At 31.7% G+C, this 18,228-nt stretch overlaps 1 pseudogene; it reads left to right on the forward strand.

Moving 5' to 3' along the window:
- Positions 1–695: 695 nt before the first annotated feature.
- LOC124943066 lies at positions 696–17,535 on the forward strand (annotated as a pseudogene).
- Positions 17,536–18,228: the final 693 nt, after the last annotated feature.

Consider the following 18,228-nt stretch of genomic DNA (forward strand, 5'->3'; position numbering starts at 1 on the left):
CCCGAAACCGAACGAGGATGGGGCGGGGATGGTATTTGTGTCCCCCGCCCCGACCCGCCCCGATTTCACCCCGATTCTGCCCCGAATACCATAAACATACTTAAATATATTAAATCACCAATATATTTATTTATTTACTATATTTTATAAGAGTATTAAAATTATTTCTTTATAATAATATAAAATTTTAATATATTATAATATATATTATATTAAAAATTTGATTTATATAATTTTATTGTATAATATTTATTTATTTTTTAAAATAAAAATTATTAACGGTGCCCCGCAGGATTCCCCGAAACCGAAAAAAACCGAATGGGGCGGGGATGGTATTAAAAAAATCCCCGAAATTAAAACGGGGCGGGGATGGTAATTGCATTCCCCGCCCCGAACCGCCCCATTGCCATCCCTAATTACTAGTTGTTAGATTGTTAAATGAATTTATTATGATGGTTTAATTTAAATATATATATATATATATTCTCATGCAGGTCAGGTTGAAACTCTTAGATATCTCGGTCTTTATTTATTTATTTATTTATTTTATTAACTCTCTAGAATTCGAATAGTGATTTCTTTGTTTGTTGTGAGTGTTCTTCGAGATGTTTGCCAGGAACATACATAGAAATTAGATTTGGGGTGGCTTGAATTAATGTAATCTCAAGCTTTAGCTTTAATGCTTTGCAAAAAATGCCAATGTGCCTTAGCAAATCAGAAAAAGGAAGATGCAAAACACTTGGGCTTGGAAGATCATAAGGAAGTGAACCAAAATGCAAGCATAGAAAATAGTGATGATTTCCATGACAACAACCGGGATGAAGAAGAAGAAGAAAGTAATATGAGAAGTCCAATTAGCACAACAGGTAGGCCACACATGTCGAAAAACATAAAGTAGGAAGCAATCAAGCATGTTAGAAAGCTGCGGGGAGGATTAGGACTGAAACACTTCAATATGTTAAAGAAACTCGGTTCTGGAGATATTGGAACTGTTTATCTTGCTGAATTGATCGGTAGTAACTGCTTGTTCGCTATAAAAGTCATGGATAATGATTATTTGGCTAGAAGAAAGAAAATGGTAAGGGCCAACATTAGTGAAAGGGAAATATTGAAGATGTTAATCACCCGTTTCTTCCCACTCTGTATGCCGAATTTGTTTCAGATAATCTATCCTGCTTAGTTATGGAGTACTGTCCCGGAGGTGATTTACATGTTCTAAGACAGAAGCAGCCTGGATGATATTTTCCTGAAGCTTCTGCAAGGTAAGTGATATCATTATTGAACATGAAACTTGTTTTTATAGCCAAACATACACTTTTTTAAATCTAATCAGTTTTAACAAATCTTAGGATGTGTTTTGGATGATTCTAATTTCAAATCTTTATAAGAATATTTGACGAATTACAATTCAATTCTTATGTAGGGGAAAATCCTAGAATTCAAATCTCATTCTAAGCAATATACATTATACTTGTTTAAAATACATTAATTAGCATTTAAAATCTTGATTCAATTCCTCAGTTTAAGTCTTTACAAAACAACATAATTGTAATTGCCCCCAACAATTTCAACCAAATTTTTTTTTGAGAACGTATTCCAACCAATATTAGTTCACCTCAAACCAAACACTTCTTTTTTGGTTGTGTTTAGAAAAAAAAAAATAGAATTGACATTAAATTACAATTCTTCTGCTTGGAAAATTTGTAGAATTTGAGTGTATATATAATTATTTTAATTCCATAATACTTCAAATTCTAAATCCAATCCTTTATTTTAAGTTATTAAATAAACAACATAATTCGAGTCACTCCACCAATTCTAATTCCAATGTCAATTCACCTCTAACCAAACACACCCATTCGAGATTTTTCATTGAATACTCTATAAACTTTTGAGTGTTTCTTTTTGTTTGTTTTATCTCTTGGTTTGCATCAACTTTATCGTATTTTTCACAATGTCGCCATATTCGGTCGATGGTGTGACTAGTTAAAAGTTCTATAAAGAGATATTAAAGGATAACTATTTATTCATTTCAATGATGCATTGCTTTACTAATAGTAATCCATTTGTAAGAAGATGGAAATTTTAATTATATTCTTCTTCATCAATTTTGGTTCCTTTTAGAAATGTATTATTATTGATTGTTTTCATAAAACATTTTGTACTTTTCCAGGTTTTACGTTGCTGAGGTTCTCCTTGCTTTGGAATACCTCCATGTGCTCGGCGTCATCTACAGAGATTTAAAACCAGAAATATATTAGTTAGTAAAGATGGTCACATAATTCTGACAGATTTCGATCTTTCGTTTAGATGCAAAGTGAACCCGACCCTCTTAGAGTTTCTTTCTTCATATAAACAACCCCCGAGAATCTCCAACGCATGCACCGGTTTCAACTGCATCGACCCATTCTGCGTAAGACCATCATGCGAAGTGTCATGCTTTGGTCCCTGGCTATTACCAAAATCCAACAAAGTAAAAAACTCAAAACCCGAGTTGCCACAGTTAGTGGCTGAGCCAACCGATGCTCGTTCTAACTCATTTGTAGGTACCCATGAATACTTAGCTCCTAAAATCATCAAAGGAGATGGCCATGGAAGTGCAGTTGATTGATGAACTTTTGGGATATTGATTTACGAGCTTTTATATGGGAAGACACCATTTGAAGGGCTGGGAAACGAAGAAACATTAGCTAATGTTGTTTTCGAGAACCTCGAGTTTCCTGAAACTCCAATGGTGAGTTTTCATGCGAGGGAACTCATACGTGGGCTGTTAGTAAAGGAACCTGAGAATAGACTTGGATTTGAGAGAGGAGCTGTTAGTTGAAGAAACATCCTTTCTTTGATGGATTGAATTGGGCTTTAATAAGATGCGCGATCCCACCTCAATTGCCCGAGTTCTATATTTTTTTTTTTGAAAAACGAATTAACGTTATTTCATTAAAAATTCCAAAAAATGGAAAAATAAAATACGAGTTTAAGAGATCATTCTAGACAGGTCTAAAAAATATTTGTTTTAGTATATATATATTATATATATAGGAATCAATCAAGTCTATGATGAGTTATTGAGCCTACACTTATAACAAACTCTACATTATTAATTAGATTTATTGGGTTTGTATTTGGTTTTGGGTTTGGGCTTGACCAGGAGTTATTTAGGATTATTACCTAAATGTTTACCCTATAAATATGTGATTATTAAGTGTTGGCAAAAACTAGACATAAATCTAGAGAGATAAAGTGTAAAGCAAAAACTCTGTATTCCTTTTTCTTCTTCTTCATAGTGAAATGTGGAGGCTGAAGTGGACGTAGCTCAATTTGAGTGAACCACTATAAATTTGTATCTTTTTGTGTTCTTCTTTCTTTCGTTTTACAGATTGTTTCAAGCAGGTCGGATTTAGGAGATACAAATCCTAACAACTGATATCAGAGCAGTTAGGCTAGATCTGAGCATTGGAAATGATGACAAACGACAACAATATATGACACGACATTAGAAGATTCTATGGGACAAATTATGCCTTCTAGAGAATGCAGATTGAAGATTATCTCTATGGAAAGAAGTTTAATGTTCTTTTGAGTGAGAAACCAGAGAAGATGGATGAAGTTGAATGGAAACTCCTTGATAGACAGGTTTTGGGAGTTGTCTGATTGACGCTAACCAAGACGGTTTGCTCACAATGTATCAAAGGAGAAACCAACATAGGTCTGATGAAAGCTTTTTCTGATATGTATGAGAAACCATCTACTAACAACAAGGTACACTTAATGAAAAGACTATTTTATTTAAGAATGGTTGATGGTACTTCTGTCAATACTCATTTGTATGAATTCAATACAATTGTGAATCAATTGTTATATGTTGAGATTGATTTTGGGGATGAAGTTAGTGCCCTGATTTTGTTAGCATCTCTACCAAATAGCTGGGAACCTATGAGACAACAATTAGTAATTCAGTTGGAAATGCTAAACTAAAATTTATTGAAGTTAGATAGCGTATTCTTGCTAAAGAGGTTCTTAAAATTGATTCTGGTGAAACATTTAAATGTTTTGCTCTGAATGTGGAAAACATGGGCAGAGGTAATAATAGAAGTTTCAACCGAGGTAAGAGTAGATCTATGTCGAGGAGCAAGATGAGTCAGTCCAAGTCTGGGCAGATATTTGAGTGTTGGAATTATGGTAAACAGGGTCATTTGAAGAGGAACTGCAAAGCACTAAAGAGAAACAGTGATGATAAAAATAATGCAGTCAACGTTGTTACAGAAACTGTGACTGATGCGTTACTTTTGTCTGTTGATAACCCGATAGATTCATGGGTTTTGGACTTGGGAGCGTCTTTCCACACCACTGCCCACATAGAATTAATGGAGAATTATGTTGCTGGAAACTGTGAGAAAGTTTATCTCGCAGATGGTGAAACACTGGATATTGTTGGCATGTGGGACATCAAATTGAAGATGGAAAATGGTTTTTTTTAAAGACTAATAAGATGAGACACATTCCAGGTTTAATGCGCAATCTAATTTCTGTTACACAACTTAATGAAGAAGGTCACAATTTCTGTTGTGGAAATGGTGCATGGAAGGTGACTAAAGGAGCAATAGTTATTGCTCGAGATGACAAAATAGAACGTTATACACGACTTCAACTTGTAGAGAAACAATTGTTGTTATAGTTGATGACTCGAAGAAAAGTGAGTTGTGGCATTGCAGGTTTGGCTATATGAACGAAAAAATGATGAAAATTCAGTTATGTGAAAACTAGAACTGAAGTCTGTTAAACATCAGTTATGTGAAAACTACATTCTTGGAAAACAGAAACGGGTGAGTTTCTTAAAGATTGGGAAGGAGCTCAAGAAAGAAAGGCTAGAGTTGGTACACATTGATGTGTGGGAACCTGCATCTGTTTCTTCTATTGACGGATAACAATACTACATGACGTATATAGATGATTTGACAAGAAATGTATGGGTATATTTTATGAAGCACATGTCTGAAGTATTTGCTATTTTCAAGAAATGAAAGGCTTTTGTTGAAAATGAAACAAATCAGAAAGTTAAGTGCTTGAGATCCCACAACGGAGGTGAATATATCAATTCAGATTTCAAAGAGTGTTGTGATGTGAATGGGATCAGTATGGTGAAGATTGTTCCCCGAATGCTTCAAGAGAATGGAGTAGCTGAACGAATGAATCGAACATTAAACGAGCGTGCTAGAAGCATTAGATTGCATGCAGGGCTTCCTAAAACTTTTTGGGCAGAATCTATCAATACTGCTGCCTATTTGATAAACAGGGGACCCTCTATTCCTCTTGAATTCAGAATCCTGAAGAAGCTTAAAGCAATAAAAAGGTAAATCTTTCTTATTTGAAAGTGTTTGGTTGTTTATCATATGTTCATATTAATGAATGTGATAAGATCAAGCTTGATCGAAAGTCTAATAAATGTTTTTTCATTGGTTATGGTGATATCGAATTTGGTTATCATTTCTGAGATAATCAGAATCGGAAGATCATTCATAGCAGAAATGTTACTTCAATGAACAGGTTCTCTACAAAGATTGTGTTGGGAAAATATCAAATGGTGATTCCATGTTAGAAGAGACTAGTACAGTCGATTTGAGAGAATTTTCAGCTGAATATATACTGAATGTCGAAGAAGAACAATGTGTTGTAGAAGATGAAATCGTTGAGAACATGGCCCCATAGGTAAATTAGCAAACACCGGTTATACAGTTGAGAAGATCGTCAAGGAATCTAAAAACCAGTTGAGAGGTGGTCTCCATCTCTGAACTATATCTTGTTGACAGATAGAGGTGAACCTGAATGCTATGAGGAAGCAATACAATCTGATTAATCGGTTAAGTGGGAGTCTACGATGAAAGATGAGATGGACTATTTGACTTTTAATCATACTTGGGAGCTCACTGAGCTATCAAAGGAAAATAAAGTACTTCACAACAAATGGATCTTCAGGATTAAAGAAGAACATGATAAAACCATGAGGTACAAGGCAATGTTGATTGTGAAAGGATTTCAATTGAAAGAAGGTATTGACTAAAATGATATCTTCTCTCCAATAGTTAAATTGATGACAATTAGAACTATTTTGAGTTTGGTTGTGAAAGAAGACATTCATCTTCAACAAATGAATGTCAAAACTTCTTTTTTCTTCATGGTGATTTAGATGAAGAGATTTATATACGACAACCGGAATGATTTGAAATCAAAGGAAAAGATGAGCTTGTGTGTAAGCTTCAGAAAAGTCTATATGGTTTAAAACAGGCTTTAAGACAATGGTACAAGAAGTTCGATAGCTTCATGAAAAGTAACAATTTTCTGAGGTGTGAGGTTGATCATTGCTGATATTTTAAGAGGTTTGATAAATCGTACATTATTCTACTCTTCTACATTGATGACATGTTGATTGTTGGAGCAAGCTTGTATGAGATTAACAAGCTCAAGAAAGAGTTGTCTGAAAAGTTTGCAATGAAGGATTTGGGTGCTGCAAAACAAATCCTTGGGATGAGAATTTTTAGGGATGAAGAAGTTATCAAGCTTTCACAAGAAGAATATGTGAAGAAAGTTCTTATCATGTTCAACTTGTATGATGCAAAACTAGTTACTACCCCCTTAGCTAGTCACTTCAGACTATCTAAAGACCAGTCACCTTTAACAGAGGAGAAGAAAAATTACATTGTCATTGTTCTGTATGTCTCTATCATTGGTTGTATTATGTATGTGATGGTTTACACAAGACTAGACATAGCACATGTAGTGGGAGTTGTTAGCAGGTTCATGAGCAACCCGGGTAGACAACAATATTAGGAAGTAGTAAAGTGGATATTACGATACTTAAGAGTAAGTACGGGTCTCACTTTGTGTTTTCGAAAATCTAATATGGGTTTGGATGGATATGTTGATGCTGACAATGGTGGTGATGTTGATATTAGGAAGAGCACAACATGCTACATTTGTACTCTAAGAGGTACTGCAATCAGTTGAGTTCCAAAATTGAAGAAGATTGTTGCTCTTTCTAGTTGTGAGGCAGAATATGTTGCTGTAACAGAGGTTGTTAAGGAGATGATGTGGTTATAACCCTTTTTGCGAGAATTGGGTCAAGACTACGAGGGAAATGTATTGCGATGCGACAATCAAAGTGTCATTCATTTGGCAAAGAATCATGTTTATCATGGCGGACGAAGCATATACAGGTTCGTTATCATTTCATACGGTCAGCTTTAGAAGATGGAGTATTAGCTCTTGAGAAGATTCCTGAGAGTGAGAATTCAATTGATATGTTGACGAAAGCTGTGACAAATGAGAAAGTGAAGTTGTGTGCAACTTCAGTTGGTCTTCTTCGTTAAGACAACGGATGGAAAGCCGCTACCTATCGAGAGATGATGAAGTTAGTCTCCAAGTGGGAGATTGTTGAGTTATGGAGCCTACACTTATAATAAACTCTACATTGTTAATTAGAGTTTATTGGGTTTGTATTTGGTTTTGGGTTTGGGTTTGGGCCTGACCAAAAGTTATTTAGGTTTATTACCTAATTGTTTACCCTATAAATATGTGATTATTAAGGGTTTACAAAAACTAGACATAATTCTAGAGAGATAAAGTGTGAGACAAAAACTCTATATTCCTTTTTCTTCTTCTTTATAGTGAAATTTGGTGGCGGCTAAAGTGGACGTAGCTCAATTTGAGTGAACCACTATAAATCTGTGTCTTCTTGTGTTCTTCTTTCTTGCGTTTTTACCGATTGTTTCAAGTATGTCGGATTTGGGAGATACAAATCTTAACCGTCTCATATTGATTCTAGCTAAAAACAAGTTTAGTTGAAAAGTGAAAAAGGTTGACTATTAAAAAATAAAATGGGTTAGTTCTATAATTTGGTTTAGCTTGTTTAACATAGGATGTTTATTATCATTATTAAATATTCTTAATTATTATATTTTAATTCAATATACAAAATTTATAATATATTTTCACTTTATTTGTCAAAAATATAAATTCATTTGAATATTATTAGTTTATCATTTAAAAACAAAATAATAATAATAATAATTAAAAATATATAATATATAATTTTATTAATACAAAATTATAATGTTGAAATGAATTATAATTAAATATAATTATATAATAATAATAAATATAAATATATATTAGTTAAAAGTATATTTGAAAAATAAGATTTAAGATACAAGAAATATTGTTGGTTAGCTACAAATTAATATCATATATGATATAATAATATATTTGAGCATTGATAGACAAAGACAAAGCGTTTTTTTATAGAGCGTGATACAGCAACTCAGGTGAAAGTCAGTGTTAGACCAAAATTAAAAAATAAAATTAAGTCAGTATTATCTCTTTTATTAATTTATCTCTTTACCTTAATTATCTTTTCCATTAGTTTTTATTTTAAATAATTAAACAAATGAATTATATAATTAAGTCATAATTTAATTTCATTTATACCAATTCTCATACCAAAATATCTTCTTTTTTTTTTAGAATTAAAAGAGAATTAACATTAACACCCCAAAATCATGATTCTTCACTATATAAAATTCATTCAGATTATAATAATAAAAAAATATAACATGATTAAATTAATTTTTTTTCATCATTATGTTTTGTCATTCATGAATTATCAAGATAAAATGATACAAAACCACCACACATTAACAAACGATTGAGGATTAATGATTAATTTAATTATTTTACCGAGAGTATAATCTTTCGGTAATGGCCCTATATCTGTCGGTGTAGATATAATACCGATAGTTTAGGTAATTCTCAGCATTCGTTGGTATTGCCACTTTTGGTAAATCTAATTGGGTGTTAACCGAGAGATTTTATAAATCTCTTGGTTTAGATACTAGAGAGAAAAACCGAGAGTTATTTGAAAAACACTTGGTTTTTCCTTAAAAGAAAACTCGAGAGTTATTTGAAAAACTCTCGGTTTTTCCCTTACAAAAAAATCTGAAAGTTATTTGAAAAACTCTCAGTTTTTCTTTATAAGAAAACCCGAGAGTTATTTGAAAAACTATCATATTTTCCCTCGCAAGAAAAACCGAGAGGTATTGCCTCTATAAATGTATCAAATAGGCCGATCGTTTTGTGCGTAACCAAAACCTATTGAGCCAAACCAATACATATACAATAACATTCATAAACCAGAAGATCATTATAATTCCAAAATTCTAAACCAAACACAATCATTCAAACAACATGTTATCAGTCGAACCAAAACGTTTACAATTGTTCAAAATCTATAATGTACTAACTATTTGGGGGGGATGGGAGGGGGGTTGATGCTGCCTCATTAAGAATTCAATTTGTTGTTCATATTTCTCCATTCTTTGTATCATTTGTACCCTCTCCGTTTTCATTTGACTCTTCCTTTGCGATCTTTCTCTGTCCCTCCTTTCCATTTCACTAATCATTTCTGCTCTTTCCATATCCCTCCTTTGAATTTCTTCCATTGTCAACGCCATGTTCATTCTCCTCCAATAACCGATCAGTGGATCGTTGAGAATTATTGTCACTTCGACGATCCTCTCAAAAGTGTGTGGGTCGGACGCCAAATCTCATACTGATCACTGTCCCATGCATTTGGTGTCCAAACACTTTCTCTGTTAAGTCGAAGTTAGAGATATCTAGTTCGTTGCTTCTTACTTCCTCCATATCCGCATGCATATTTGAAATTAATTTTCATTTATATAAATAAGCTATATATAATTTTATTAAAGTCAATTAACTTATAATCATCTCTTGCGCTAGTTCGTCCAGGATCGGGTTAGGGTTTTTTTTGTAGCTTTCGGGATACGGGTCCTCTTGAAAACTTTAACGATAGAGGGGGTCCGTCCTATTTCACCCGCCTGTTAAAATAAATGATTTATGAAATTATATAATCAATAATAATCAATTCATTCACAAACTTAAATCAAAACTAAATCTAACATCAATAATAATCTAACCTAAAACTAACATCAATAATAATCAATTCATTCACAAACTTAAATCAAACCTAAATCTAACATCAATAATAATCAAACCTAAAACTAACATCAATAATAATCAATTCATTCACAAGCTTAAATCAAACATAAATCTAACATCAATAATAATCTTCCCTAAAACTAACATCAATAATAATCAATTCATTTACAAACTTAAATCAAACATAAATCTAATAAAATCTAACATAAAACTAACATCATTCAAACCTAAATCTAACATAAATCATAAATCTAACAAAATCTAATCTAAATCTAACATAAAACTAACATCAATCAAACTTAAATCTAACAAAATATAACATAAATCAAACATAAAACTAACATCATTCAAACCTAAATCTAACATAAATAAAACTTAAATCCAAGAAACTCTAACCTAAATCAAACCTAAAACTAACCAACATCAAACCTAAATCTAACCATATAATATAAACATAATTAACCTAACCTAGAATTTGAAGAGAAGAAGTACAACGGAAGGCAAATCGATGAAGAGCTAGAGACGCGGCGGCAGGTACATCGACGGCGAACTATAGGCAGCGGAAGGATCAATCGGCGGCGTGGACGTGGGCAGCGTGAATCGTCTTTTGGGAGAGTGCGATTATCGATCAAAAGAAGGGGAGAGGGAAAAAGCGGGCGATAATGATCTGGAAAGGGAAAGGTTTTTTTAATTAAAAGGGTTTTACCGAGAGTTTTAGGTATAACTCTCGGTTTTGACCCTTTCATATTTCCGAGAGTTTTAGGTATAACTCTCGGTTTTAGTTTTTAATATTTCCGAGAGTTTTATGTATAACTCTCGGTTTAGGTTATTTATTTCCGAGAGATATTCATAAATCTCTCGGTTTTGATGGATCTCATACAAATTTTAATAAGATAAAAACCGAAAGAATTGTGTATATCTCTCAGTTTTGACCTCTATTACCAAAAGATATACTTAAAACTCTCAGTTTTAAACTTAAATTTTTTAACTTAAAACATCAACAACACACATTCATCTATTTAAAACACAACCTAATTATCATCAAACACATCCTTTTTATAATCAAACTCTACACATATTCTTATTATCATCAAACACAAACATATACAATTCTTTATATAATTAAACACAATCATATAAATTTAAAAAATTAATCAAATCCCTACACTTCAAAAATAACACACACTTGATTATTTTAGTTAGGAGTTTAAACAAGCTAATTAAACACCAAGTAAATTAAAAAAAAATGAAGAAGTCAAATACCGAGAGATATATCTATAACTCTCAATTTTACCATTCAAAATATCTTTCGGTATTTCACTTCTTCATTTTTTAATTTAATTGGTGTTTAACTTTCTAATTAACTTGAACAAAATTAATTTAACACATTTCATATCCTTAAAACAGTACACAATCCTCATACATTTAATAATCAAACTCTACACACATCCTTAATATAATCAAACACAAAACATACACTTCTTTATATAATCATACACAATCATATACATTTATATAATTAATCACAATCTGTATATACTTCAAAAACAACACACACTTTATTAGCTTAGTTAGGAGTTTATACAAGCTAATTATAAAGTGAAATACCAATTAAATTAACAAATGGAGAAGTAAAATACCGAAAGTTTTCTAAATAACTTTCGGTTTTGAGATGTCAAATATCGAGAGATATGCCTATAACTCTCGGTATTACCAATCAATATCGAAAGATACATAGAAATCTTTCGGTATTTCATTTCTTTATTCGTTAATTTAATTGGTATTTTACTTTCTAATTAGCTTGAACAACATTAATTTAACACATTTCATATCCTTATAACATTAATCAATTCAACACTTCCTTATAATCAAACTCTACACACATCCTTATTATCATCAAACTCAACATATATAATTTTTTATATAATCAAACACAATCATATACATTTATAAAATTAATCACAATCCATATACTTCAAAAATAACACACAATTGATCATCTTAGTTAGGAGATTAGACAAGCTAATTAAAAAGTGAAACATCATTTACATTTAAGTCAAATACCGAGAGATATATGAAATATCTTTCGGTTTTTATAAGTCAAAATCAATGGTTTTTTTAAAAAACCTTCGCAATTACCTCATTTCCAACACTTTGAATTATTTTCTGTTTTTTTAAGAGTCAAAACTGAGGGTTTTTTGAAAAACCTTCTGAATTACCGCATTTCCCAACACTTAGAATTATTTTCTATTTTTTTGGAGAAGAGTCAAAACCGATGATTTTTTGAAAAACCTTCGCAATTACCCCTTCCCAACACTTAGAATTATTTTAAGTTTTTTTGGGAAGAGTCAAAAACGAGGTTTTTTTGAAAAACTTTCTCAATTACCCTCTTCCCAACACTTAAAATTATTTTCAGTTTTTTTGGGAAAGTCAAAACCGAGGGTTTTTTGAAAAACCTTCGCAATTACCCATTCTCAACACTTAGAATTATTTTCAGTTTTTTTGGGAAGAGTTAAAACCGAGGGCTTTTTTGAAAAACCTTCGCAATTACCCCCTTCCCAGCACTTATAATTATTTTCAGTTTTTTGGGAAGAGTCAAAACCAAGAATTTTTTGAAAAACCTTTGCAATTACCCCCTCCCAACACTTAGAATTATTTTCAGTTTTTTGGGAAGAGTCAAAATCGATTGTTTTTTGAAAAACTTTCCCAATTACCCATTTTCAACACTTATAATTATTTTCAGTTTTTTTGGGAAGAGTAAAATTCGAGGGTTTTTTGAAAAACCTCCGCAATTACCCTTTTCAACACTTAGAATTATTTTCAGTTTTTTTGGAAGAGTCAAAATTGAGGTTTTTTGAAAACCTTCGCAATTACCCCCTTCCCAACAATTAGAATTATTTTCTGTTTTTTTGGGGAAGAGTCAAACCGAGGTTTTTTTTAAAAAACCTTCGCAATTACCCTCTTCCCAACACTTAGAATTATTTTCAGTTTTTTTGGGAAGAGTCAAACCAAGAGTTTTTTTAAAAACCTTCGCAATTACCCTTTTGGGGAGAGTCAAAAACGAGAGTTTATTTTAAAAACCTTCGCAATTACCACTTTCCAACACTTAGAATTATTTTCAGTTTTTTTGGGAAGAGTCAAACCCGATGATTTTTTAAAAAACTTTCGGTAAAAACTCATATCACCGAAGGTTTTACACAACTCTCGGAATTTATTTTTAATAACGAAATATTTCTTCCTCTCGGGACCATTACCGAGAGTTTTATAAAACTCTCGATAAATTCTGTCGGTAAAGGTCTTTTTTCACTAGTGTAGTATGTATTATTAATTAATATTAAGTAATATTATTTTGTATGAATGTGTTTTCATAACTTACCCATTGAATTTATAGAAAATACAATACAAAATGTAATGAAAAAGTATTAAACTAATGTTAACAAATAAAAAACAAAAAAAATTATTATATCAAGTCAAATAAATTTTCTCTTTATCTTAATTTTTTCTTTTTAAATTTTCTCCCTCCCTTTTTCATATTTTTTTCTCTTTCTCTTAATTTTTCTCTATTCCCCTCTGGCCTTTTTAATATTCAATGAAGTTCTCTTAATCTCATTTACAATACATGAGATAATATTTTATCCTTTAAACTAAACAAAATAATAAAACTAAATTTTTTTTAGTAAAGATTAGGTGAAAAATTACTATAATCAGATTTTAAATGTCTTTTAATTCATTATAACATTTTTTTTAAAAAAGAGAGAAATAAAGAAGATGTTTAGTAAAAGAGAGAAATAAATCAAATAAAGATAATTATTAAAAGAAAATCGCTGAGGTGGACATTCTTGTTAAGGCGCTTTATAAGGAAAATTTGATGAAATGACCCTAATAATTACACTTTTTAAAAAATGACTGGTGCCTGATAAACTCTACAAAAATGACCCTTTCAGGCATGTCGCAACGCTGCGTTGCGAGACGCGACGAAATTTATTATTTATTATAAATTCCTGAAAAAAAATAGAATTTTTTTCACCGTTCTCTCTCTATTCTCGGTCTTCTCTCTAAACTTCTAAACCCTAAGCGACGACGACCAACCATCGCGAACGGCCAACGATGAACACAACGGTGAACGTTGGGCGAATACAATGACGATCGATGGGCGAACACAACGGCGAACGACGAACATTATATTTGTTTTAATGTTTGTGTGATTAATTGAACAAATTCGAGATTTGATACTGGTAGATTTGGTGTTGAAGGGAGATAATGATGATGAGATTGGATACAAATGGATTCGAAGGCAGAGAAGTTGGATGCGGCCGCGTGATGGTTGGTCGCGTCTCGCGATGCGTGGAAGGCGAAGAGGTGACACACAAAACGTGGAAGGTGAAGAGGCGGCACAACTGAGATATGCTTGCAATTTTCCCCGAATATGTTTACATTTAATTTCTATTAAACAATGAGTTTGGTTGATCCTTTTGAAACCTACTAAAAAATATATAAAATGCAATACAATTTTTTTTAAACAACTTATACCCACTCTATTTTGAATATCTCTTTCAAAAAATTATTGTCTATGAACAGAAATATTGTTCACTATAATTGACAATCTCATAATCATATCAGCTTCAAGATCAATGCCTGGGTTGGTAATTGTTATACATTATTCATACAAAAAAAATAAAAAAATGTTTTGTGTGGAGAGGTGGGAAATATTGGTACAACATAATTTGAGGGACTAACTTCAGATAGAGAAATTCAACCATAAAGAGTTCATAATTCAAGATTTAACAAAAACAAAAAAGTACAGAATAATGAAGAAACTTAAAGGTTGTTTACAAAATAATCTCAATTTACAAATATTATTGCACTCATATAGAAGAAACTTAGAGATATTTACAAAACACACATGAGCAAAGTACACACTGCCAGTGCCGCCTCTTTGCCTTCCAAGCGGTTGCGACTTTGCTGCCTTTCCGCCTTCTAGGAGGTCGAGTGACGCAACAGTGCTGTCTCTTCACCTTCCACGTTTCTAGGAGGTTATCCCTCGCGACGCATGTGACGTGAGGTGGTATTTTCGTACGAAAATGTCATTTTTGTAAAGTTTATCGGGCACCGGCCATTCCAAAAGAAAAAGTGTAATTATTATGGTCATTTCGTTTTATAAGGGTGCTTTATATATTATCTCTTTTATTTTTTATTTTTTTTTATGAATGAGTATTTAAATAAATTGATCATATGTCCGGATTTCAAATTTTTATACATTGCAATCTAATTCGTTTGGTCAACAAGCCACATGCAAATAGATCTTATTTTATTTTTGTCTCAACTGCACCATCAGCCCATGCGTACAAGTAAAAAATGCAGCATCAGCACATGCTTACAAGTTACAAAGTGCGGCCATTAAAAAATGCAGCATCAGCATACAAGTTTTTAAACTTTATTTTTATAATTTATACCATTAAAGTTTTATTGTGAATTATAAAACTTTAGTTTAAACTGATATTTGTTCTAAAAAAAGTAAGAGAGTTAGAGTCGAAAGAAGATGAGAGAACACTATTGGTACAACGTAAAAAATAATGCCAATAAATTAATGGGTTTGAAATATTTTTACACCCGGACCATTTTTTTATAAAAAAATGTTTTAAATAAAGGTTGTAAAATCCATACTAGTTTGCAATCCTTTAAACAGGTTGCAAATGACTTAATCATACTATTTGCAAATTTGCTCCCTAAAATTCATTGTAATTTGATGCGCAAAATCAGCTACATATTAGTAACATGGTTGTGTAAGTCGCTCAAGAAATGTTGTAACATAGTTACAAATGTTAACTATAGTGTAATAATTATAATTATTTCGTAGTTATTTGGTGGTTAGAAGTTAGTTATATTTATTTTATTATTATGTAAGCTATAATTTCTTATTTAGTTAAACAATATGAAAGTGAAAAAGGAAACAATTAATAAAAGATGAAGTTTATATATGATTGTGAAATATTTTATTTGTGAAAATAAGTTATCTATATATATATATAATGATGTTTAATTTTTAAAGTGTCCGAATTGTCGGGTCGAGAGTTGTGGTTAATTTGGATACTTGGGTCGGGTTGTGGGTTGACCCGTTTTTAAATTTAAAACGGTTAAAAATAAAATTAAAAATGTTAAAGGTATGTTTCGAACTTGCAACCTAACAAAATAAATACAACTCTTTAACCAACTAGGCTACAATGACTTTATATTTTATATTCAACACCAAATTTGATAAACGCGGAACGTTTTAATATTAATATAAGTTCAACTTTTTAACTAACTAATCTATATATATAATGATGCTTAATTTTTAAAATGTCCGGATTGCCGGGTCGAGAGTTGTGGTTAATTTTGGATACTTGGGTCGGATTGTGGGTTGACCCGCCTTTAAATTTAAAACGGTTAAAATAAAATTAAAAATGCTAGAAGTATGTTTCAAACTTACAACCTAACAATACAAGTACAACTCTTTAACCAACTAGGCTACTAAGACTTTATATTTTAAATTCAACACCAAATTTGATAAACGCGGGACGTTTTAACATTAATATAAGTTCAACTTTTTAACTAACTAATCTATATATATATAATGATGCTTAATTTTTAAAATGTCCGGATTGTCGGGTCGAGAGTTGTGGTTAATTTGGATACTTGGGTCGGATTGTGGGTTGACCCGTTTTTAAATTTAAAACGGTTAAAAATAAAATTAAAAATGCTAGAGGTATATTTCGAACTTGCAAACTAAAAAAACAAGCACAACTCTTTAACCAACTAGGCTACAAAGACTTTATATTTTAAATTCAACACCAAATTTGATAAACGCGGGACGTTTTAATATTAATATAAGTTCAATTTTTTAACTAACTAATATGTGATGATGTTGAGTAACTGGATACTTTGGTCGGATTGTGGGTTGACCCACCCATAAACTTAAAACGGTTAAAAATAAAATTAAAAATGTTATCCATAATTTTTTTCACGGTTTTTATATTATTACTCGTGCAAATACACGGGCTAAATGCTAGTTTTTGTAATATCATTCCGAATATATATATTTATAGGCGGAACAGATACTACATCATCCAGCACAATTGAGTGGGCAATGTCAGAATTATTGCAACACCCAACGTGCAAATTGCAAAAAATGAGCTTGAGCGAGTAGTTGGTGTAGGGAAGCAAGTTGAAGACTCGGTTGTGCCTGAATTACCATATCTGCAAGCGGTTATAAAAGAAACTCAAAGAATGCATCCACCAATCCCATTTCTTATCCCTCGTCAAGTACATAAAGAAGTTGAGTTTAGTGGATACACCATACCAACTGTGGCACAAGCATTGGTGAACGTGTGGGCAATAGGTCGCAACCCTGATCATTGGAAATGGAAAAGTCCAATGGAATTTAAACCCGGGAGGTTTATTGACTCCAAGATTGACGTGCGTGGTCAAGACTTTGAATTGATTCCTTTTGGAGAGGTGGACGGAGGGTTTGCCTCGGATTATCCCTAGCAATGAGAATCATCCCAACAGTGTTGGGCTCTTTGATTAATTCATTTCATTGGAAGACTGAGGGTGAGGTTAAACCAAAAGATTTGGACAATGAAGAGAAATTTGGCTTCACTTTACAAAATGCTAATCCCCTCCTAGCCATCCCAATTCCAATATAGAAACATTGGACTTTCTTTTCATTATAATAAATAGGGAGGTTGTTATAATAAACAATGTAAATAGTTGGTTAGACTAGTTTGAGATAATGACACAAGCTTTATTGGACAAATTAAGCTAAACATAAATGTAATGCAAAAACTAATAATATTGAAAAAATAAATATCTTATTGATAGGCATGATATACCTAATTAAATCCGAAAGTTTCAAGGATGCCTCCTAAATATCTAATATGAAAAATAAAAAAATAAAATAAGTATTTGACCCGTTTACAATAGATTTAGTGTTATATTTTTTAAGTTAATTTAAACAATTCTTAGATCATTTAATATCCAACAGAATTGAAATATAAAAATTGAGTAGTTATTTAAAGTAGTCAATTATTTTATTTTTTTGACATAGACTTTTTTTGTTTAAATAAATAATGAAATTGTGACTTGGTTATTTTTCTTCATTATAATGAAATTGAGACTTAGTTTTTTTGCATTATAAGCTGTTGAGATTTGGTACGAAAGAAAATTATAATGCAATATTAA

This window comes from Impatiens glandulifera, chromosome 6 (assembly GCF_907164915.1).
Source record: "Impatiens glandulifera chromosome 6, dImpGla2.1, whole genome shotgun sequence".
NCBI classification, from domain to species: Eukaryota; Viridiplantae; Streptophyta; class Magnoliopsida; order Ericales; family Balsaminaceae; genus Impatiens; species Impatiens glandulifera.